The sequence below is a fragment of the Podarcis erhardii genome (assembly GCF_964252035.2).
Source record: "Podarcis erhardii genome assembly, chromosome: 12".
Taxonomy (NCBI): Eukaryota; Metazoa; Chordata; class Lepidosauria; order Squamata; family Lacertidae; genus Podarcis; species Podarcis erhardii.
Genome location: NC_138513.1, coordinates 17,792,864 through 17,816,012, shown reverse-complemented (window position 1 = coordinate 17,816,012; position 23,149 = coordinate 17,792,864). Strand labels below are relative to the sequence as shown.

Genomic DNA, 23,149 nt, shown 5'->3' with positions numbered 1-23,149 from the left:
GCGAGTGGTTGCTGAAGAACTCCAGGCACGCTTGGAAGAAGCGGACCATTTGGATCCCTTCCAGTCAGGATTCAGGCCTCATCATGGGACTGAAACTGCCTTGGTTGCTCTGGTTGATGATCTCCAGTGGGATCAACCATAACATCCTTCTGGACCGTCTAGAGGGGCTGGCAGCTGGGGGCACTGTTAGACAGGGGTTCCACTCCTTCCTCCTGGGCTGTGTTCAGAAAGTGGTGGTGGGAGATGAGTGTTCAGACCCCTGGGCTCTCACTTGTGGGGTGCCTCAGGGTTCTGTCCTCTCCCCCATGCTTTTCAACATCTACATGCAGCCACTGGGAGAGATCATCAGGGGGTTTGGGCTGGGTGTTCATCAGTATGCTGATGATACCCAGCTCTACCTCTCTTTCATATCGGAACCAGTGAAGGTCCTGAGTTAGTGTCTGGAGGCGGTTGGAGGATGGATGGCGGCTAACAGATTGAGGTTGAATCCTGACAAGACAGAAGTATTATTTTTGGGGGACAGGAGGCGGGTGGGTGTGGAGGACTCCCTAGTCCTGAATGGGGTAACTGTGCCCCTGAAGGACCAGGTGCGCAGCCTGGGAGTCATTCTGGACTCACAGCTGTCCATGAAGGCACAGGTCAATTCTGTGTCCAGGGCAGCTGTTTACCAGCTCCATCTGGTACGCAGGCTGAGACCCTACCTGACTGCATACTGTCTCGCCAGAGTGGTGCACACTCTGGTTATCTCTCGCTTGGACTTCTGCAATGCGCTCTATGTGGGGCTACCTTTGAAGGTGACTCAGAAACTACAACTAATCCAGAATGTGGCAGCTAGACTGGTGACTGGGAGCGGCCGCCGAGACCATATAACACCGGTCTTGAAAGACCTAAACTGGCTCCCAGTACGTTTCCAAGCACAATTGAAAGTGTTGGTGCTGACCTTTAAAGCCCTAAATGGCCTCTGTCCAGTATACCTGAAGGAGTGTCTCCACCTCCATCGTTCTGCCTGGACACTGAGGTCCAGCGCCGAGGGCCTTCTGGCAGTTCCCTCGCTACGAGAAGCCAAGTTACAGGGAGGGCCTTCTCGGTAGTGGCACCCGCCCTATGGAATGCCCTCCCACCAGATGTCAAAGAGAAAAATAACTACCAAACTTTTAGAAGACATCTGAAGGCAGCCCTGTTTAGGGAAGCTTTTAATGATTAATAGGTTATTGTATTTTAGTGTTTTGTTGGAAGCCGCCCAGAGTAGCTGGGGAAACCCAGTCAGATGGGCGGGGTATAAATAAATAAATAAATATAATAATAATAATAATAATAATAATAATAATAATAATAATAATAATAATTATTATTAAGGGCCAGGAGCTGCCCAATAGTCTTCAGTCAGTGACTATCAGGCCTGCCCCATTTTCCTGTTGTCTAAGAAAACCCACCAGTGTCTACATGCAGCTCTTTCCCCTCTAGAGTGTTAGATTTTGCTGGCAGAACTGATGAATAAAGGACCCCTGTGCTATTTTTGTTTACTGCTCCAAATCCAGCATATATATGACCAATTTATTCTGAATAGGGAAATCTGATACTGCACATTTAAATCCATGCTTACAACTCTATTGTTTGCAATGGAAGCCTGCAGCCACACCTGACTTTCCACCCTATCACTTCAGGGCTACAGTTCTCCCTAGCAAAAAATATTACGGCATTCATCAGCCAACAGCAAAAAGCTTTGTTATACCTGGTCAGCTTGAAGCCCAACAAACAAGTCTGATGCTACTTATATTTGATGATGTCTGGCTGGCTGAGTAAGCATTAAGAAACAAATATAGAAGAGAGAGAAAATACCCCAGCAGAAAAAGATTGCTTCCTGCCAGGATTCTTTGCAGCTGGGATTGTGTGTCCTTGCTTTCTCAGTTCCTCTGTTCGCAAAGAAAATTGGACTTTCGAAAGGCGTCCAGATCCGTGCTATGATTCAAAGCAGAGCTGTTGTGTTTGTTGTGCTTTTAGGAAGGTTTAAAGGGTGGCTGTGGAAATGTATCATTTGTATTTCCGTGTGCTGAATGATTTAGCAGCAGTGCTGAGGGTGGTGAAACATCAAGTAGTGACTACTGGATTGCTCTGATGCCTTTTGCTGATTTGTTGCCATTGGCTGAGTTGCTCTGATGTCACAATGCACCATACTTCTGCATGCATGAATGAAAAGTTCCCATTTTCCCCTTGACTCTCCACTCTCAGTTTTAACACCAGTGTCATGGGCTGGCAAGAGTCTGTTCCTGCCACCAGTCTAGCCACAGCATTCTGCACTAGCTGAAGCTTCTGGGCCAAGGCTAAAGGCAACCCCATAATAAACCTGTTTAAGCTTGAGCCCCACATGGGGAGTTGTCTGGAGCAGAACACCTTACTGTTAATAGCTATGTCATAAAAACAAATTCTTTCCTTAGTCTCCCTAGAGTGCCAAGGGAGTTGCACACCAAATTATTTTTAAACAGATGGGTCTGGACCCAGGCCTTGATCAAACTGGGTTGTATTTTCCTTCCTCTAATGTCAATGCTGCATTTTAGAAGCATTGCAGCTGGAACACTAATGCAGGCTATCCTCATTTTATCTCCATATTACCCTCACAAGTCATTGTCATAATCACATTAAAGGGCCTTACTCCCAGGTAAGTGAGTACATATGGAGGTGGCTTACATCTCAGTCAACAGGTATAGAATTGCACTGTAAAGCGAGAGTGTTACAGAGATGCTGGAAGCTACAAAAAAATGTAGTATGAACACACATAATTGGCAAATACTGGCCTGCGAGCGCTCCAGTTGGAGAACAGCCCTTACCAAAAGTGTCATGGACTTTGAAGACGTTCAAACTCAGGACAAAAGGGAGAACCATGCTAAGATAAGGTTACCAGATTTTTTTCAATGCATCCAGGGGTTAGTTAGTTAATTAATTAATTGATTACTACACATTCGGGATGTTGATGCTGCAGCAATGGCGGTGGCAGAGGGGCAGCCACCGCCTTGACCTCAACCACCATGTTTCCTTTTCCTCTGAGGCTTCTATCTCCTTTCTCCATTAGCCTAGGCAGCCCCTGAGTTGTTGGTTTTTCGGTGGTGGTGGTGGTGGGGAAGCGGTGTGCGGTGGGTCAGGCATGGAAGGCAGAGGGCCAAGAGCAGTAGTGGCAGCGAGGCTCGGGCAGCGCGATGCCTCCCTTCCCATCGGAGCAGCCCCAATCCTATTGTGTGCAAGCAGGAGGGGGCGGGGATCCCTCAGCTGGGAAGGGAGGCTTCCCGTTACTTAACTGAGAGATCCCTGCCCCCTCCTGCTTGCACACAAGCTCTGATAGGCAGCGTGAAGCCTCCCTTCACAGCTTAGTTGCTGGGGTCAGGGAAGGCGGAGGCAGCCCAGAAGCTGCATCTTAGAGCCCCCGCACCACCATCATATGGGGACTTCCAAGGAGCTCCTGAAGCCAGCCAGAGCCAACTGCTCTGGGCTGCTGAGACTGCCGCTGCTGTGTTTCCCGGGGACATTAGATGAAATCCGGGGACATTCTGGGGATGGAATTTGTCCGGGGACGTATTTGCAAATCTGGGGACTGTCCCCGGGAAATGGGGACATGCTAAGAGGAAGGAATGTTGGGCAAGCCCTCAGCATGATCAACTCCCATCCAGAAACCTATGTCCCCACTGTGGAAGGACGTGTGGATCCAGAATTGGCCTCCACAATAATTTACGGACACACTGTTAAGACTGTTCATGGAAGACAATTTTACTTGGCTTTGAGGGATTGCCAAAGAAGAAGAAGAAATCAGTGGAATTTCCTCCCTCTCCAATATCTTAAAATACTGACTTCTTATAATCCCCATTCATTTGGGATGTGTTGAAAAGCAGCAGAAGTATTGAAGAAGTCTGTATAGCAAGTGTAAAGTAAATATGATTGACTTGACTCATAATGCATATTTTACTCTTTTTTTATGTGTATATATTTCAGTCCCTCTGAGATGCAAATATTAGGCAATTATTGGCATACTTTGAACAAAATCTGAGAGGTAGCAGATGTCTCATTTGAATGTTAAACAGTCTTAATGCATTTCTTGATGAATATTGGGATCTTGGGATAACTTTAAAAATGATTAAATGGCAGCAGTTAATAAAGAAATTCACTCAAAGTGAGAATTTTACATCCTCCCTGCCCCCTTGTAGACAGGAATAGCTGTTGGCCAGAAAAAATAAATTTTATTAAGATTCTCTTTTATTATAATAACAGCCATTTGGCTGCTTTATAGCCATTTTATTGTGGAATATGATTTCTTCGACTAGAACCTACCTTGTCATATGCATAGTATTATCCTCAATCCACAGAGATATGGGTAGACCGATGTAAAAAAAGGGGGTGGGGGTTGTAAGTAGAAAGTCATGAAATGCAAGAGCAATTTTTCCATGCAGAGCCCAAATGTATATAAGCCAAGAACATAATGACCAATTCACAACATCAGTCACTATGACATTACTGTCTTTCAAGCTGCTCATTATCAATCTAATATGCATAGTGAGAAACAAACCTATAGTCCTGGTTAAATCCATAGAATTTATCAGCAATTTTGACTCAGAAATTTCAGACTGGAGTCTCCCCATGAAATGTAAATGTTGGTCGTGGCATCTTAAGAGGTTCTGAATCAGTGTAGTTTTGAAAGGTTCAGTCTGCCATCTTGATTCAAAATGGTACTCAAATATGGACAAAAACTTTCTCCTCAATCTCAGAAAGGAGAAAGAAGAAGAAGGAAGAAGATGGGAATAATAATAATAATAATAATAATAATAATAATAATAATATTTTTAATGCAAACTTACCCCTAATAAATATATCCCTGTACACATTGGTTGGAGAACGGCATTGCAAAATTCAGGAAAGTGCAAATTTGAACTGATACCTGTGTTTCAGTTCACATATTTGTTTGAGGAGTGTGAATTAGATAATTTCTTAATGCAAATGAAATCAATTTTCTGCCCCATCCCTAGAAGAGAGTGTCATTCATTTATTCAGTGTCAAGTCCCCCCATCCCCTATATTCCATTTTTTAAATCTCAAAAAAAAAAAAAAACCCCAAACCCCACCCGTCTCTCATCTTTATAAAGGTCAAATCTGCTTTAACTTTACAATTTCTAGGAAAGTCCCTCTAACTGTTAAATCCATACCCTCTTCTTGTTTATTTATATGCCCTAACCTTAAATGCAGGTTGCCACAGGATGGAAAATAATAACAGCAAACTGGATTAAGTGTTTTATTCCTCCCTTCCAAAACCACAGCCTCCAATTATGGGCCCAGAAGGCACCTGCAAATTACAACAGGGAAAATTTAAGTATAGCTGTGTACCTCTTTTTATTGTCATTGACTTGAGGTCAGGAGGAAATCAATTTTGTTTCGGTGACATGGCGCTTGATTTACCAACTGAATGACTCACATCTAATAGACGATTTGTTGCTATGCTGAATGGTTAATTACAAAGATAAGGCACGCACTTTGTTCAAAGATAGCACACGAGGACAAGGCGATGCCAAAATCGTGAGGACAATTAGTGAAGTTTAAATTAGCAAGTCTTGAGCTGAAAGTGGTTGTTAAACATGGCTGACTCTTTACAAGTAATCACCAAGGCCACATCTGCAACATGCAGTTAAAGTACTCTTAGACCATGTTCAACAGTCCTGGCTTCCCCCAATGAATCCTGGGAATTGTAGTTTGCTAAAGATGCTGAGTGTTGTTAGGAGGTGGTCAAAGGAGGATGAAATTCATGTTTAAGAGCCACTGCATATTGTGTAAAAATAAACCATGTTTCATACCTGAAGGAGCGTCTCCACCCCCATCGTTCTGCCCGCACGCTGAGGTCCAGCGCCGAGGGCCTTCTGGCAGTTCCCTCATTGCGAGAAGCAAAACTACAGGGAACCAGGCAGAGGTTCTCGGTAGTGGCGCTCGCCCTGTGGAACGCCCTCCCACCAGATGTCAAAGCTATAAACAACTACCTGACATTCAGAAGACATCTTAAGGCAGCCCTGTTCAGGGAAGTTTTTAATGTGTGACATTTTAGTGTATTTTTGGTCTCTGTGGAAGCCGCCCAGAGTGGCTGGGGAAACCCAGCTAGATGGGCGGAGTACAAATAAATTATTATTATTATTATTATTATTATTATTATTATTATTATTATTAAAAAATAAAACCCACACTCCTTAGATGCATGTCGAGTTCTTCTGTTTCTAAATTGCCATGCTACTTTCTCCATGAGGGCAGATTGCCAAACCTTTTCACTCAAGTTTTTTGTCAAGTTCATATCCAGGGATCTCCATCTTTCAGCAATGGTCCATTTTTGCAGTAGTCTGCAGAAATGAAATACAGTGGTACCTCTGGTTGCGAACTTAATTCGTTCTGGAGGTCCGTTCTTAACCTGAAACTGTTCTTAACCTGAAGCACCACTTTAGCTAATGGGGCCTCCTGCTGCTGCCGCGCGATTTCTGTTCTCATCCTGAGGTAAAGTTCTTAACCCGAGGTACTACTTCCGGGTTAGCAGAATCTGTAACCCAAAGTGTTTGTAACCTGAGATGTTTGTAACCAGAGGTATCACTATACGCTTTATTTCTGATGGATAAACACTTGTATTATTCTTTTATTAGGGAAGCTTTTAATGTTTGATGTATTACGGTATTTTAGTATTTTTTTTTTGGAAGCTGCCCAGAGTGGCTGGGAAAGCCCAGCCAGATGGGTGGGGTATAAATAATAAATTGTTGTTGTTGTTATTCTGCGCTGTGGATTTTACTTCTTCTGTAGTTTAGTATTTTGTAAGTCTCTTTGAGACGTTAGGCAAAACGCGATGTTCAGATATAATGAATAAAATAATGAGATGCAGCTTTCATTGCATCTCTGCTCAGTCACCATTTGCCTTGTTTCCCAAAGAGCAAAGGAGATGAAGGGCTTGAGGAAATGCTTTTCTTAACTGCAGATTGATTTATTCATCTTTCCAGAAGATGGCGCTGTGCCTGAATGGAAAGCCAAAAAACAGATGAGCAGCAAAACGAAAACAAAACTTCTCTTGGAAAGAAGGGGTTCGTTTTATTTATTGGGTTGAATGGCTGGCTGGAGCTTCAACTTTTGGCTGCATGTTTTGCTAGCAATTGTTCCTTCCTTCAAAATACTAGTTATGTTCTAGTTATGTTCAGAGGTTTGGAACCTGATCCGTCTGTTTGCAGTCCTGGGTTCCTTTGGGAAGAAAGCGGATTAAATAAAATAAATAGATACCTGTATTTTCATAGAATCATCAAGCTGAGGATCATCTAGGCCAAAGTCCTGCAATGTGGGAATATGTAGCTGCCCCATACGGGGTTTGAACCTGCAACCTTGGCATTATCAGCACCACACTCTAGCCAACTGAGCTATCCAGGCTGTGCTACCATGCTGAGGCACCCTACTATCAATGCTAGGATTTTCCTTTCTAGGGACAAGGAATTAAATTGCATACACAGCCTTTGCCAAGTTGGTGCCCTCCAGATGTTGAACTATATAACTCTCATCAGTCCCAGCCAACACCAGCCGTGCCCAATGACGTCTAGAGGGCACCAGGTTGGCAAAGGCTGGTATAGAAAATATACTGGCTTGGGGTTGGGGGAGCTGTCATTAGTCTACTGTATGCATTAAGACCATAGTCGTGTTCAGTGAATAGCTCCCTCTTCAATCCTCCTTTATTTTTCCAAGAAATAAAAAAAGAGAAGACTACATATTTAGTGACTCATCATTCAAAGGAGGTTTTCTAAAAGCTCCCCTGCTGTGCCTATACAAGCGTTGTCTCTGCACCGCTGTTCAGCTCAGGCTCGCTTTTCTTTTCTTTCTTCCCTCCACCCCTTGCAAATAGATTAGGCCACTGCCTTTTAAGCGTGCAGAGATATTACCCAGCATCCTCTAGGGCTGCGTTATCAGCTGCAACCAGATGGAGCCTATCAGAGGCGTGTCAGTCATTCTACACCTGTTGGTTTCGTACGGAAACCGAAGAATTAATTGCGCAGCAATTTTTAAAAGAAAAAGTGAGATGCTAAAAAGAAAACCCTTGGGTGGAGGGGACAAGGGAGGCGATGATGACTCATTGCGCAAAAGATTCAAAGAAAATAAATAAAATACGAGGGGAAAGGCAGCTGCAGGGGGCACAACGCCCCCCGGTCTTATTTAGGTTGCAATGGAGCAGATTTTGTCTTCACAATGAGATTGGAAATGCAAAGAAGAGGGGGTTTAGAAGCGAAATAGTGCAGATTTGTTTTTGTTTTGTTTTATTTACGAATATTCATTATGCAGCATACTTTACATGACAAACGTTAATCTATGTGTTTGATATGTGAAATATATGTGGGATATATATGTAAACTCATGTACAACATAGTTATTAAAAAAGTGAATTTTTATACGGGTATAAAGATGTAAATAAATATATATTGTGCGCAGATAAGTAAATAAATGAGTGGACGATTAAAATGATGACTATTCATCTTTCTGAAAAAAATAAATCTCAACCCATTCTCTTATTGATAGTTAAGTTAGCCTTTCAAATGGGAAAGGAATCAAATTCTGCGCCTATCCCTTGGCACTCTTTTATCTGATAGCTAATGGAAAGATACCCAAATGCGGTGTGTGAAAAAAGCACCAGCCGCTAATGAAGAGTTGTCAGTGCACAGTCGCAGCAGAATGGGAAGGTGGCAAGCCTAGAATTAGGTCTTTAGCTAGAAAGCAGGTTGTGTGCTTGGCAGCCTGACACAGCAGGTTCCAAGGAATGGTGCAACAGTGACATCCAGTGGTGCTATAAGTGTATCCTGGATGGTGAAAGAAGAATCACAGCTGATCTCTGCTCCTCCTAACCCCCAACTTCACACAGATTTCCCAATAAATTTGTCTGGTTATTCCAGCAATTGGATCCTTCTTGGACCTTTAAAGCCCTAAGCAGCCTCGGTCCAGTATACCTGAAGGAGCATCTCCGCCCCCATTGTTCAGCCCGGACACCGAGGTTCAGTGCCGAGTGCCTTCTGGTGGTTCCCTTGCTGCGAGAAGCCAAGTTACAGGGAACCAGGCAGAGGGCAACTACCAGACTTTTATAAGACATCTGAAGGCAGCCCTGTTTAGGGAAGCTTTTAATGTTTAATAGACGATTGTATTTTAATATTCTGTTGGAAGCCACCCAGAGTGGGGTGGGGTATAAATAATAAATGTATTATTATTATTATTATTATTATTATTATTATTATTATTATTATTTCCGGGAATTAGAAGGGCCTCAGGCCTCAGGCCTACAACCTCATAGCAATCTCATAGGCAGGAAACTCCAGTGCTCCCCTATAGCCTAATGGTTGAGTCTTGGAAACATTTTATTTGGCATTAGATTGAAAATTTGATGAGAGAGAGAAACAACATCAGGAGCAGCAGCAGCAGCTGTAAGGGAATCGTTTGAATGATTAAGCCGCATCTGCCATTCCAGTTTCCAAATTGACATGGTCTGCTTTCCTTACTGAGCATGTCAAACATGCACCTGAGTACAAATAAACACACTGCTGCGTCAAACGGGTTTTTAGGATAGGAAACGGGTGTTTCAAAAAATGACTCCAAATTCCCCTAGTTGTTGCAATTAAACATTTATTTATTTTGAAGACTTGCACTCTACCTTTCAAATGGCCTGTTCTCAGGGCAGATTACAATAGACAGCAATAGTACTGGCAGGCCGGGAGCAGGGGGAATACTCAAAAGTCATGCTTATATGTACACACACAGGCCAACAGCCCTTAATCACTTGGCAGATAGATGGGGCCAGAGCATTGTGTTTCCTTTTGGTTCTGCAGTCTGAAGGACCTGATTTGGCAGAGAGTGCTCCTTCTGGTGGATGAGGGAGCAAGCTCCCCAGAATTCCCCCTCCTCTGGCCAGTGAATGGGTCCATGCTGCTCATTCCCTCCTCCTTTTGATGATGTTCATTATGGGAGGCCATAGATGTGACCTTCTAGCTACTCATGGTGCCCTGGCTAGTGGCAGAAGCAGAGCGTGCTTCCATTCTGCTCTGTAGTCCTTGGGCAACCAGCAATGGAAGCCAAGCATACTGTTAAACATTAGGAATAATTTTCTGGTGGTAAGAACTGTTCAACAATGGAACAAGACTACTTGGGAAGGTGGCAAACTCTCCTTAAACAGAGGTTGGATGGCCATCTGTCAGGAATTCTTTAGCTGCCAGGGATTGAATCATAGAACTGTAGAGTTGGATGGGACGCCATGGTCATCCAGTCCAAACCCTTGCAATGCAGGAATTGTTTGCCCAACATGGGCTCAAACCTCCGATCCTGAGATTAAGTGTCCCATGCTCTACTGATGGAGCTCTCACTGATTTGGATTGACTCTCATTATCATTATCATTATCATTATTTATTTAAATCACCAGTATCCCAAAAGGTACCACTGACAATTAGTATATACTGGCTGACATCACAACAGTTCTGATGTCTCTCATAGTCCTTGAGAAATATAATAATTACCAGCACCCATATTTCAAGGTCAAATGCAATTAGTATGGTGAATTAGACAGCAAGACAAGCTGTAACTTCATAGTTCAAAAACCAACAATATCTTCTTAGAAGAATCCTTGGGTCTATTGGTTTTTTAAATTGTCTTGGAACAGGGTTTCTTTCATCATCTGACGGTTGAGGTAATGATTCTGACATTGATTTTTTCCCCCTGCTGAGGAAAAAAATATGCTGAAGCAGAAGATTGTGGTGATAAGAAAGTACAGTAAATGAAAAATAAATACAGAAGTACATAGATGACACAGCCAACGTCATTTATTTTTGGGAGAGGATTCTATTTATTGTGCTGGGTATATTTTGTGAAGGGAAGACATTTTTGCATCATTTTTGGTTTAAAAGGGAATGTTAACATTGATGGGTACTGGTAAGAGACTTTATTAATTATATGTAATCCTCTACAGACATACTTGTGTGGGTTAGCAAACAAAAGAAAAATGGCTGGTGCCTGTTTTTAAAAACTCAGGGCCTACACATAAACAGCCCCAGTAACAGAGTTTAAACCCCATCAGGCAGATTTAGTGATGCATAGGAATAGGCTTCTAAGCCTTCTTTTAATACATTCCAGCTGCTTGAGGCAATTGGCCTCCGTTACCCGTCCTTCAGAGAAACAGACTACACAGTGAAGTAAGTTTAAAATACACTTTACTTACAGTCGTGCATTGTCCTTAGCAGTAAAGATAAAATGCAGGTAATGGTTAGGTTGATTTGTAGCTGGTTGACTGACCAAACCCAAAGAATGTTCACTAATGGTTCCTCATCACTCTGGGAGAAAGAAAGAAAAAAGACAAATGGGTTGCCACAGGATTCTGTCCTGGGCCTGTTGCTGTCCAACATCTTTATAAATCACTTACATGAAGGAATTGAGGGAATCCTCATCAGACTTGCAGATGACACCAACCCGGGAGGGGTAGCCCATGCCACTGAAGACAGAATTGGGATTCAAGATGATCTTAGCAGATGTCAGGAGCCGATGTCAGGAGTAGACCAGCAATAAAAAGCACTGGCGTCAGTGAAGTGAAATCATTATTCAAAGAAACAAAACAGTGCAGGCCTAGTGATCACAGAAATTCTTCCCAGTAGGTCTTTCCATACTGAAAGTCCCTGCCTTCCAACCGCACTCTAAGGCTCCTCCCCCAATTCCTTTACCAGCAGCCTGTGACTCCATTGCCTTATCTCTCGTTGCTCCAACCTCTTCATTTCTCTGAGTGTTTTGGGAGACCACAGGGGAGGAGAGCTGGTTGCAGCAGGAGGGGGAGACTCCCTGGATTATTCAGCAACCTGCCTCATCCCTGTCCCCTGGCCCCCCTCCTCTCCTGCCTCCAAACTGCTTTCTGTCACAGCCTCCTCCTGCTCACTAAACCCTGTTGCCTCTTCAGCTTCCAACATCTCCTTCTCTCAGTCTGTTCCCTCTTCTCCCTCCGACGACTCATCTCTGTCTGACCACTAATCCCCTGGCTCTGAGACAGATTGAGAGCAGACTTAGAGGAGATATGATAGCCATCTTCAAATATCTAAAGGGCTGTCACATGGAAGATGGAGCAAGTTTGTTTTCTCTTGCTCTGGAGGAGGCAACAGTGACAGTGAAATGGACTCCCTTGGAAGGTGATGGACTCTCCTTCCTTGGAGGTTTTTAAGCAGAGGTTGGATGACCACATTTGTCATGGATGCTTTAGCTGAGATTCCTGCATTGCAGGGGGTTGGACTAGATGATCCTCAGAGTCCATTCCAACTCTACAATTCTGTGGGTCTATGAGCATTTCTTTCTGATTACATGTTCAAAATGGCTGGAAGCCAAGTCTAATGAAACAGAAGAGTTAGTGGAAAGCAGAGGGGTAAAATGGGAGCAAAACACCCCTAAGGAAATCAGCAGCCCTCTGCCTCTTGAAGTACAAGCTAGAATAACTCATCTCTCCACACTGGTATCTTCTCTTGTAAATCAGCCCTAGCCCAATAGAAGCAAAGCAAAGTTTGTTAGAGAAATGTGGTCTGAACTTGGGGCAACCAGCTCAGACCTCACAGGTTGAGCTTCTTCAGATAGACTGTAGTAGAACAATAGGCTTGATTACTTTGCTCCCAAGGTGAAGGGGAGTGACCTGGCTAAGCCTGGCAGGACAGCTTACTCTATGGCATTAACCCCTCTGTGCTGGTTACTGAACAGGAAGTCCATTATATATCCTTTGAGTAAGATCAGAAATTATTCTGAATGAGATTTTTATCATGTGAAGTTACAGCAAAGAGTGACTCTGAACATGTGCAGAGTATTATTTTCTGTCACTGCTGGGTAGACTGAGCAGGCCCACACACATCTGTAATTAGAAGGCTCGGCTTCCATGTGACATTGGTGCTTTCATCCTGGAATTTTGCTTGCTTTATGAAACTGCCAGGCTGCTGACAGGAACAATGGGCCGTTGTGAGCATTGCCGCAGGTTATTCAAGGACTCCATTTTCAGGCTGATTAGGCAACTGGAGCTGAAGGGAAGGTGGTGTGTTATTAACCTAGAAGCTCATGCACCGCGTACGACTGAACTGGTAGTCAGCCAATGCAAGTGGAAGTCTGAAATGCACTCCTCCCACTGCCCAAAAGACAGGAACAAATTTGTTTAGGATTTGCAAGTGAATGAGGGACCAATTCTATGCTCATTTACCTTGGTGTAAGCCCCACTGGATTCAGTAGGGCTTATTTCCGAGTATAGGACTGCACTGGAAGGTTACAGCCCTCAGCAGTAAACATTTGTAGAATTTTCCTTAAATCAAATCAAAACAAAACAAAAACAGACTGGATATGGCAGTCTGAATTTGTGATTAATTCTTGCAACGACACCAAAAGGAGTCCCCCCCCCCACCGCCAATAGTGAGAAACTGTGATATGTTTACAGGCATTAGCTGACACAGCCCAGGATGTAACATTGCATGTTATGCAAATACATCATCCTAAAAATGTCTGTCTCTGACTGATGGTCACATTATTTCTGTCAAGCATAGTCAAAGGCATTCTGTTTCTTTCTTACCATTCTTTGATGCTTACAGAGGGATTAAGATGCCTCTGTAAATCATATGCCCTCTGAATTCAAATAGGCTTGGCTGTGGAATTCTGGACTGTTTCCTAAAATGTAGCACAAGAAAAATACTAATTAGTAATGATATTGTAGTTTAATTTTGCTAGCAATGCTTTGGATGGCAGTTGATGATATTTCTCAGGTATAGGTTGGATGGCTTTAAAAGAAGATTGGGCAAATTTGTGGAGGATAGATTAGATAGATAGATAGATAGATAGATAGATAGATAGATAGATAGATGATAGAGATAGATAGATAGATAGATAGATAGATAGATAGATAGATAGAGATGATAGATAGATGATAGATAGATAGATAGATAGATAGATAGATAGATAGATAGATAGATAGATAGATAGATAGATGATAGATAGATAGATAGAGATAGATGATAGATAGATAGATAGATAGATAGATAGATAGATAGATAGATAGATGATGATAGATAGAGATGATAGATAGATGATAGATGATAGATAGATAGATAGATAGATAGATAGATAGATAGATGATAGATAGATAGATAGATAGATAGATAGATAGAGATGATAGATAGATGATAGATGATAGATAGATAGATAGATAGATAGATAGATAGATAGATGATAGATAGATAGATAGATAGATAGATAGATAGAGATAGAGAGATGATGATAGATAGATAGATAGATAGATAGATAGATGATAGATAGATAGATAGATAGATAGATAGATAGATAGATAGATGAAGATAGATAGATAGATAGATAGATGATAGATAGATAGATAGATGATAGATAGATAGATAGATAGATGAAGATAGATAGATAGATAGATAGATAGATAGATAGATAGATAGATGATAGATAGATAGATAGATGAAGATAGATAGATAGATAGATAGATAGATAGATAGATAGATAGATGAAGATAGATAGATAGATAGATAGATGATAGATAGATAGAGATAGATAGATAGATAGATGATAGATAGATAGATAGATAGATGATAGATAGATAGATGATAGATAGATAGATAGATAGATAGATAGATATAGATAGATGATAGATGATAGATGATAGATTAGATAGATAGATAGATAGATAGATAGATAGATGATAGATAGATCGACAGATAGATAGATAGATAGATAGAGATAGATAGATGATAGATGATAGATTAGATAGATAGATAGATAGATAGATAGATAGATAGATAGGTAGATAGATATAGATGATAGATAGAAACCAACTCTTAGGGGGCAAGAGGTCTTCAATCCCCCCCAATAAAACATGGGGGGGGCAAGTTGATGGGCATTGCCATTCAAATTGTCCATGCACCACCTCATATGATCAGTTATACAGGGCATGGCATACTTGGGCCCCCAGTCCAAGTTGGCACCCCTGGATAAATAGATGGCTTTTCTGTGACTATACTCACCCATACAGAGTACCAACATCTTTTTTTTTCTTGCTGGCGGTGACCAGAGGAGGAGGAGCGCAGAGAGAAGAAACGCCCTGGTGCATCTGCAGCAGCACAACCAAATGCCTTCATCTGTCCCAGCTGCAAGAGAACATGTCTCTCCCATAATGGCCTCTACAGCCACAGCAGCTGCTGCAACAACCTGCCAACAGTTTGACTTCGCCCCCAAGGAGCACTCCTCCATTGTCTCCTGAGACAGACAGGTGCCAACGAAACAACATGGCAGCCGTTTTGTGCTGGCCCCCACAGCACTTTTATCAATAGATTAATGATGAAATAGATTATTGATGAGTACTAGCACCCCATTTTTTTTACCCCAAAAGCACTGTGTGTGTGTGTGAGTGTGAGTGTGTGTGTGTATCAGGTGCCAAGGGCCATGTTAGTCAATGGCTTCTTTGAAAAGTCCATTCAATAGGACACTCTTCTCCCCACCCCACCCCCACCCCTACCCCCACCCCATGCAAAGCTCTATAAGAACACAGTGAAGTGGAGCCATTTTGCCAGTCCATTTGCTGCCTTCAACTGGGGTACTCATTCTCAATTTGACTGGCTGAAACCGCATGGTGAACAGCTTGCACAAAAGGAGCTCCTCTATGGCCACCTACACAACATTTAATGCATGCTGTTAAATTTCCAGAGACTGGAGTCGCTGGCAGGGGTCAACCGTCCTATCAGATACTCATATTTCTGTGTTCCTCCTCTCTCTCTCCAAAACTCAGCTAGACATAGCTCTCGTTTTATCTTCACATGCACTGAAAAGGCCAAATGTCATATATTTGGGAGGGACAGGGGGAAACCTTTATCAGCAATGGGGCCTTGTCGCTAGTTTTTAGCAGGGCCTGTTGACATATTTATTGCCCATTTGTGGCAATGTTTATGTTTTCCTCTGAAACGTTTGAACTCAGGTCAAGCAGCCTACAGCACTGATGAGATACTTATCTATGGCTCGGCTGTCGCTCTTTTGGCAGGCCGGTGTCGTTTTAAAACTTGTTTTACTTGCAAATTAGGCTTTTTTTTTAACAAAGGGGAGGGAGTAGGCAAAGACTTGGCCGCAGTAGCAGTTGCTCTCCCTTAATACAACACTCTCAGGAAGATGAATTAGTCCCAGATCATAGACAACAGGGAATGTGGCTACAATCCAGATGGCAGTCGCTGTGAGGGGCTCCTTAAATAACTTCAGTAGCAGGCAGTTCCGAGAACCAAAAGAAAGGGAACACCCTGCTTGCCCTAGTTATTCATCATTGAATAACTGACCCTATAAACATGGCACTCGAGGAACTGGAGAAGCTGGTGGGCAGTTCACTGTTCAGAAGGGCCATAGCTCAGTTGCAGAACACCTGCCTTGCAGGCAGAAGGTCCCAAGTTATATCTCTAGCATCTCCAGGAAGGCTGGGTGAGACTCTTGACTAGAACTCTAGAGAGTCTCCACCAGTCCCTGTAGACAACACCAGTAGTGGTCCATGTGGAGCGCTGCGGCACTTACTTTATGTCCTGTCACTGAAGACATTGCACTTATGAGGAAGGAGAGGAGACAGGTGAGGTCAGCATGGTGTAAGTGCACTGGCAGGCACACTGGATTGACTCTGCCAATGCAGCTGCCCTACACTGACCTTCCTGCCACCACTCCCCTCCCCCTCCCTGTAAACGTGGCAGTGCTGGTGGCCGAAGGTCAGATGAGCATTCCCGTCCTACCCTATATTATTAGTAATTAATTGCCTGTCCTTTACCCCAAGGTCCCAAGTTGAGTTGCAACATTAAACACAATATTTAAAAACAGATTTAATTTTTTTTAAAAAAAATCATATAAATAAGGTGAATAGTACTTAATAGTAGTAGTATTAACATTTTAAAGAAATTATCTTCCACCCTTCATCCTAAGGTCCTAGGGCAGGTTTACAACAATTTTAAATGCTAGGGGTTGCAGCCCCTTGCTTGCCAACCCTGCCAAGCCGCAAGCCCCCATCATGGAGGCTCAGAGCTAACAAACCTGCAAATTTCATCCACTTTTGCAAAAAAAAACAACACCCCGCACACACAACAGTATAGAAGTTTCATTTAAAAAATAAAAATAAAACTTCCAAGATGCCCAGCACACACATTTGTTCTTAATTTAGCAGGCTGTATCCAGTCAGGAGGATTTAATCAAAATTTGTCCAAAAGAACAAACAGTATAGCTATGTTTAATTTCTCCATAATAGAACTTGCTGAAAGTGCAAAACTTCATTTTTTTATGAATTGAGATTCAGATGTGAGCCGTATCAGGCAGCTTCCACAGCTCTTCAGGCCAAAACAGGCTATTTTCCAGAGCAGCAAACTGTGGGGTCCAAGCTGAATGTTGTCGTTGGTGCACAACCCTAATGATGCGCTATTCTCCTCCACACTTTTAACTAAAGTTTTACTTTGAGCAGAAGTGACAGGCAACAACAAACCAGAACTTTTGCGGAACTATGCACTATGCCAAGATGAAAGCATCTCTCTCTCTTTCTGAAAGACCGAGACACACAAAACAGGCATGATATGAGAACTGGATCGTTGCAATATTAAATTTGAGGTCCATGGCGTCAGAGTGGGATTAATCAAGAAGTTAAGTGTGCAATAGACTAGGACCCCTTCGGAATGGTTATTAATAAGGGTGAATCTGTATGGAGAGTGCAGTGGTACCTCGGGTTACATACGCTTCAGGTTACATACGCTTCAGGTTACAGACTCCGCTAACCCAGAAATAGTGCTTCAGGTTAAGAACTTTGCTTCAGGATGAGAACAGAAATCGTGCTCCGGCAGCGCAGCGGCAGCAGGAGGCCCCATTAGCTAAAGTGGTGCTTCAGGTTAAGGACAGTTTCAGGTTAAGAATGGACCTCCAGAACGAATTAAGTACTTAACCTGAGGTGCCACTGTACACTTAATCCGCTTCTTATCCAGAGTTCACTTCAAATTCCCCATCTCTGTCAGAATGGACTGTGTGTCAATTTCCATATTTGCAGATGAACAAAAGTGCTTTAATGTTACTGTCAACTCCGGATTATGAGGTGCAGCAGAAGAGATCAAACAGTCCTTAAGGTAATTTGGGCCAAATTTATTATTCAGATATGAAATACAGTTGCACCTTTAAAAATCAACAAACATGGGGGCACTTCCAAGTCTTGAAATCATAAAATGAGACCCAAATAGCTTTGTTGCCATTTTATTGCCACTGTTGACATATTGGAAACCACCCTGAGAGGATTTGAAAGCCGGAAAGATGCCCTATAAATATGTCAAATCAATCAATATAAATAAACCTTGGAAAATATGTGCCAGATCTGAAGATCTGGAAGATCACTAACCTTTTGAGAAGTTGGAGGCTGCCCACGTGCCAGCTTTCAGCGAAAGGTTTTTCAGACACTCAGCAGGGAAAATTAGATTCAGGCAGCCTTGTGTAATCAGCAATTCTCCACAGCCGGCAAAAAGGGCAAATGGACTTAAACATCCAAACGAAACAAAAGGAAAAAATTGCAGCCATCTAGGCAGAGAAACCCCAATAAATACCGTCAACAGCCACAGAGAGCGGAGCTACTGTGTATTATGTGTCGGCAGCAAAACAGAAGATAGCTGTGAAAAATAAATATTGCTTCTAATCTGTTTAAGAGTAAAATATCTCCTAAACTCATCGGGCTCTGTAATAAAAGAGTATTATTTTTCATAAATGAAAATGGTGTGAGAGAGGAAAGGCCAGATATCTAGGTACAGCAGTTTGAATCGGAATAGTCTCGCTTGATATTCCAGTCACGATGTCCCAGAAGCTTATTCGGGAGTTCATTCAGAGGAGGTAATGACTAGGAAAATGACAAAGAAAACTGTTACTGGCCATTAGTGAGCAATCACTCTGTCATATTACCAAGATAATTTAGATAAATGGTTGAGCTGTCTCCCAGGGAAACAGGGTGCCAGTTCTGATAGGAGCAGCCTTTTAAGGATTTTGACATATATTATTTATTTCATACAGACACACGTCATTCTACAGATGTTGATTCGTTCCTTCATATCCGTTTGAGGGAAATTGTAAAAATCTGTTTCAGTAATCTGAGAACAACAACAACACACACAAAAAGGCTGATGTTCATTTTACAAGGCAGCATCAACATAGACTTGGCTTTGAAGCGCAAGGTTGCTTCTGCTAACAAATGGGGGCATTTCATTCTCCTCCTTGTGACAGACTCTTTCCATGTCACAAGACATAGCCAGGGATTATGGAAGTTGCAGTTTACAAATCTGGTCAGCACCAAGTGGGCTATTCCAGCTGTAGGCACTCTGCTGAAAAAAGGCAGTAAAGGAGGAAGAGGGGATAACAGGTCGAGTTACCTTGATCCTTCCTTCCCTAGGAACTTGTCTTCAGCTGTATAGCATGACAGCCATCTGTAGGATTACTACAGAAACACAGAATCATAGAGAATCACCTAAAGTAAAACGAAAAGTGAATTTAGGCTTTCCTCACTTGGTGAGATATATGAGAAGTTAACTCAGGAAGGCAAAAGGGGTTCAATACAATTTGTAAAATTTCTCTGGTAGGTTGCGTGTGTAAAGAAAAATACATTTAACACATATTGAAAAACCTCAAGAAAATAAAAAAGCGACCAGAAACTTATGAGATTGGGAAAGTCTTGCATCTTGCATTCTCAAATTGTAAAAAAGATCTGCACTTTCTTTCAAACAATTTTTTTTAATCACAAACACCCTGTTTTACTCATCAAACACAGGTTGATTTGCTTAAGATTTGCTGTATGCTGCAATGATACACCACTCCCTTAATTTTGTCACTGAGAATTCCTTCACAAAAAAAATAAAAATGGGCAGCTTTCTCCAGTCTGGTACCCTCCAGAACTTTGATTCCATCAGCCCCCATCCTGCCTGGTCAATTGTAAAGGATGGCAGGAGCTGTAGTCCACAGCAACATCAACTGGACACTAGGTATGGGGGAGAGTGATTTAGGGGGGCAAGCCAAGGGCACCTTTGTATCCTTATTTATTGCCCTTATTTATTTTCTTCTTTAGAAATTCATTTATTGATACCTATTCAAAAATATACAATAGTCCATACCCATTACAAAGTATATTTTTTATAATAAACTGAAATAAAACAGCTACTTGATCTAAAAAAGAACAAAGAACAGAAAAAGAGAGACTGAAAGATAGAGAAAGCAAAAGAAAAGGCGAGATAAGAGATTGAAGAAAGATAAAGAATGATAAAAAGACTTCTGATTTTCTGCTCTACAGCTATTCAATCATTAAAATCCAACCAAATCCCAATGTTACAAGTTCGTTTTCTCTTTCACGCAAAAAGTGCATAAGAAGTTTCCAGTCCTGAATAAATGTTGACAATGATTTTTCCTCTAATTAAGCATGCTAACTTTGCCATCTCACCCAAGCCCAATACTCATTTATTGGCCATTCTGGATAATATTGTGAATCCTCATCTTCCTGATTCACAATTAGTTGCCTCTTGACAACTGGCCAAAATTATAATTCACTGTAAGGAATCCCCCCCCCCTCTCTCCCCCCATGTATTAGAATTTCACAGTATATCCTAACCTGGAGTGTGGAAAACAGCAACCAAATGCTGCTAATGTGGCTAAAAGCATTAATCTGTTTTATGAAGCACGAATTCCTTTGTAGTGTTTTCCCATCAGATCCTATGCATTTTTCCATGGCTTTTTCTTGTCATTTTTCCTTCATGATCACTTATCATTCAAAAACAAGGCATTTCTATTTCCCAGCCCATTTTCTTCATTTTTATTACCTGCAGAGGGTCTGTTCCACTAAAACCGTAATGACACAATGATTGCCATGGCAACAGACTGGTGTCCTAAATCATGGCTGCAATTTCTTGGCAGAAATGAGCCAAGTTCTAGCCTTGGAACAGTGCAGAATCAAACATGGAGGTTTCTAAATATTAGAGACAAAGCATTTCTAAAGTAAAGACATGCCGTCCCTTTATGGAACACAGCTATAATAAGAGATAATTCAGACATAATTGTAAGAACTTGGGAGGCAGACTGAATAGTCCCATTCTAGACATCTTTATTTCCTTTATTTTTTTCAACAAATTATATACCACAACATGCCATAGTCTCTGGGCAGCATACAATGAAGTCCAATCCAGTTTGCAAGGCTGGGATTGCAAGGCTGGGATAAGTCTGCAAGGCTAGGATCAAAGGGTGCATGGCTGTTGCATCTTTCTCATGCCACCCTGCCAGCCTCAAGCCACTTTGGGAGGCTGGGATAACCCAGGGACTGTGCTGGCTGGCCAGGTTCCTGCCTGCACATGTGAGTGGGCAGGTGGCACAGTGTGGCCCCACTTGGGTCTGGTGTACCCTCTGTACCCTGCCCCCACCCCGGGCCCCCACCCACCTTGGGCCATAGCAAACCATGCTACACCACTGGGACACAGTCCTGAGCACACTTTCTAAGAAGTAAACCCCATAAAATGCAGTGGACTGGGGCTTGCTTATGTGTAAACAGGCATAGGACGGTGGTGTTACTGCTTAATATTCCATTTAATTTTAGATGCTTGGATCGAAGAGGAGGGATGTCCGTTGTAATAAAGCTATAGAGAACAATTATTCCAATTGTAATACAGTGTAAGTGCCAATGATTCTGCCAATAAGCCATATAACACTGGTCCTGAAACCCCCACATTGGCTCCCAGTACATTTCCGAGCACAATTCAAAGTGTTGATGCTGACCTTTAAAGCCCTAAATGGCCTTGGCCCAGTATACCTGAAGGAGCGTCTCCACCCCCATCGTTCAGCCCGGACACTGAGATCCAGAGCTGAGGGCCTTCTGGCGATTCCCTCATTGCGAGAAGTGAAGCTACAGGGAACCAGGCAGAGGGCCTTCTCTGCAGTGGCACCCACCCTGTGGAACGCCCTCCCACCAGATGTCAAAGTGAACAACAACTACCAGACTTTTAGAAGACACCTGAAGGCAGCCCTGTTTAGGGAAGCTTTTAATGTTTGATGTTTTATTGTGTTTTTAATATTCTGTTGGGAGCCGCCCAGAATTATTTTTTATTATAAATTATTATAAAGTAGCAGGGTTTTGAAAAGATTACCTGATAAACCTCAGGGAGCCTTCTGGCCTGCGACATGTTAAAATGAACAGCCTGTCATATTTAGGGCCTATTCTGTTTTTTAAAAATATCCTGCATCACTGAATTATAAGGAAACCCCCCTTTTCCTTCAGATGCTGAACGATGTCAGCTGACTGAAGGGCTCTCCACGTTCTTCTAGATCATTCACCCTCACTTCCCTTCCAAGGGTACAGCCAGCCATGTCATGCTTAGCTGGTGCGACACAGTGGGATGCAGTTGGCCATGAAGTAAATCTGGCAAAATGACTTCCATGTAGGAAGCTGTCTGCCAGTCAGTCAGTCTGGGAGCAGCCTTTGAAAGGGGAAGCTGTCGCAACTCCATTAAAGAAAACGCGTAGGATTATTGCCATGCTTAGTAACGAGTTACATTAAATTGCATAGGCTTGATTGCTGGTAAAATCAACAGGCATGAAACGTCCAAAACCACAATTAAAACCTACAGTGCTAATTTTGTACAAAACCAATAGGCATGAAATGTTTGGCAGTTACAGTTGCATTAGCCATGCCCGGGGGGGGGGGGATGAGGAAAACCAACTGGCCAGTTTCGTTAATTGGGATACTTTCAATGCCATTCAACAAACGTGGGTTGCTTGTAATGTTCAGATTTGTTCATAAAAGGCTAGAGGGCAGCAATGCTTTGGCATCAGTCTGGATGGCATTGATTACCATGAAAGGGGAATGGATTCTAATGATTCAGCACTAGAGATGTACCGTAATTTGAGAGGGTGTGCCTGTTTGTTCAGCTTTCATGCACTCTTGAGCCCCTCCTAGTTTGCTACAGATTTGGTTTCATAATTTCTTTGTGGTCTAGCCTTTCCTTGCACCCCATCCTGCAGTGTGTGTGTGTGTGTGTGTGTGTGTGTGTGTGTAGCTATATATTTATGTAAATTTCAGAAGATGGTGGTCTAGCGCATTGTAATCCCACAAACACTC

The 23,149-nt window shown here is 42.5% G+C and overlaps 1 long non-coding RNA gene across 1 annotated transcript; it reads right to left on the bottom strand.

Annotated features, from left to right (window-relative positions):
- Positions 1–11,006: 11,006 nt before the first annotated feature.
- Positions 11,007–18,908, bottom strand: LOC309326138. The gene is made up of 3 exons (XR_014150193.1): positions 18,416–18,908; positions 13,583–13,677; positions 11,007–11,336 (listed from the first exon to the last, which is right to left on the bottom strand). It is a non-coding gene; the product is annotated as an uncharacterized lncRNA (long non-coding RNA).
- Positions 18,909–23,149: the final 4,241 nt, after the last annotated feature.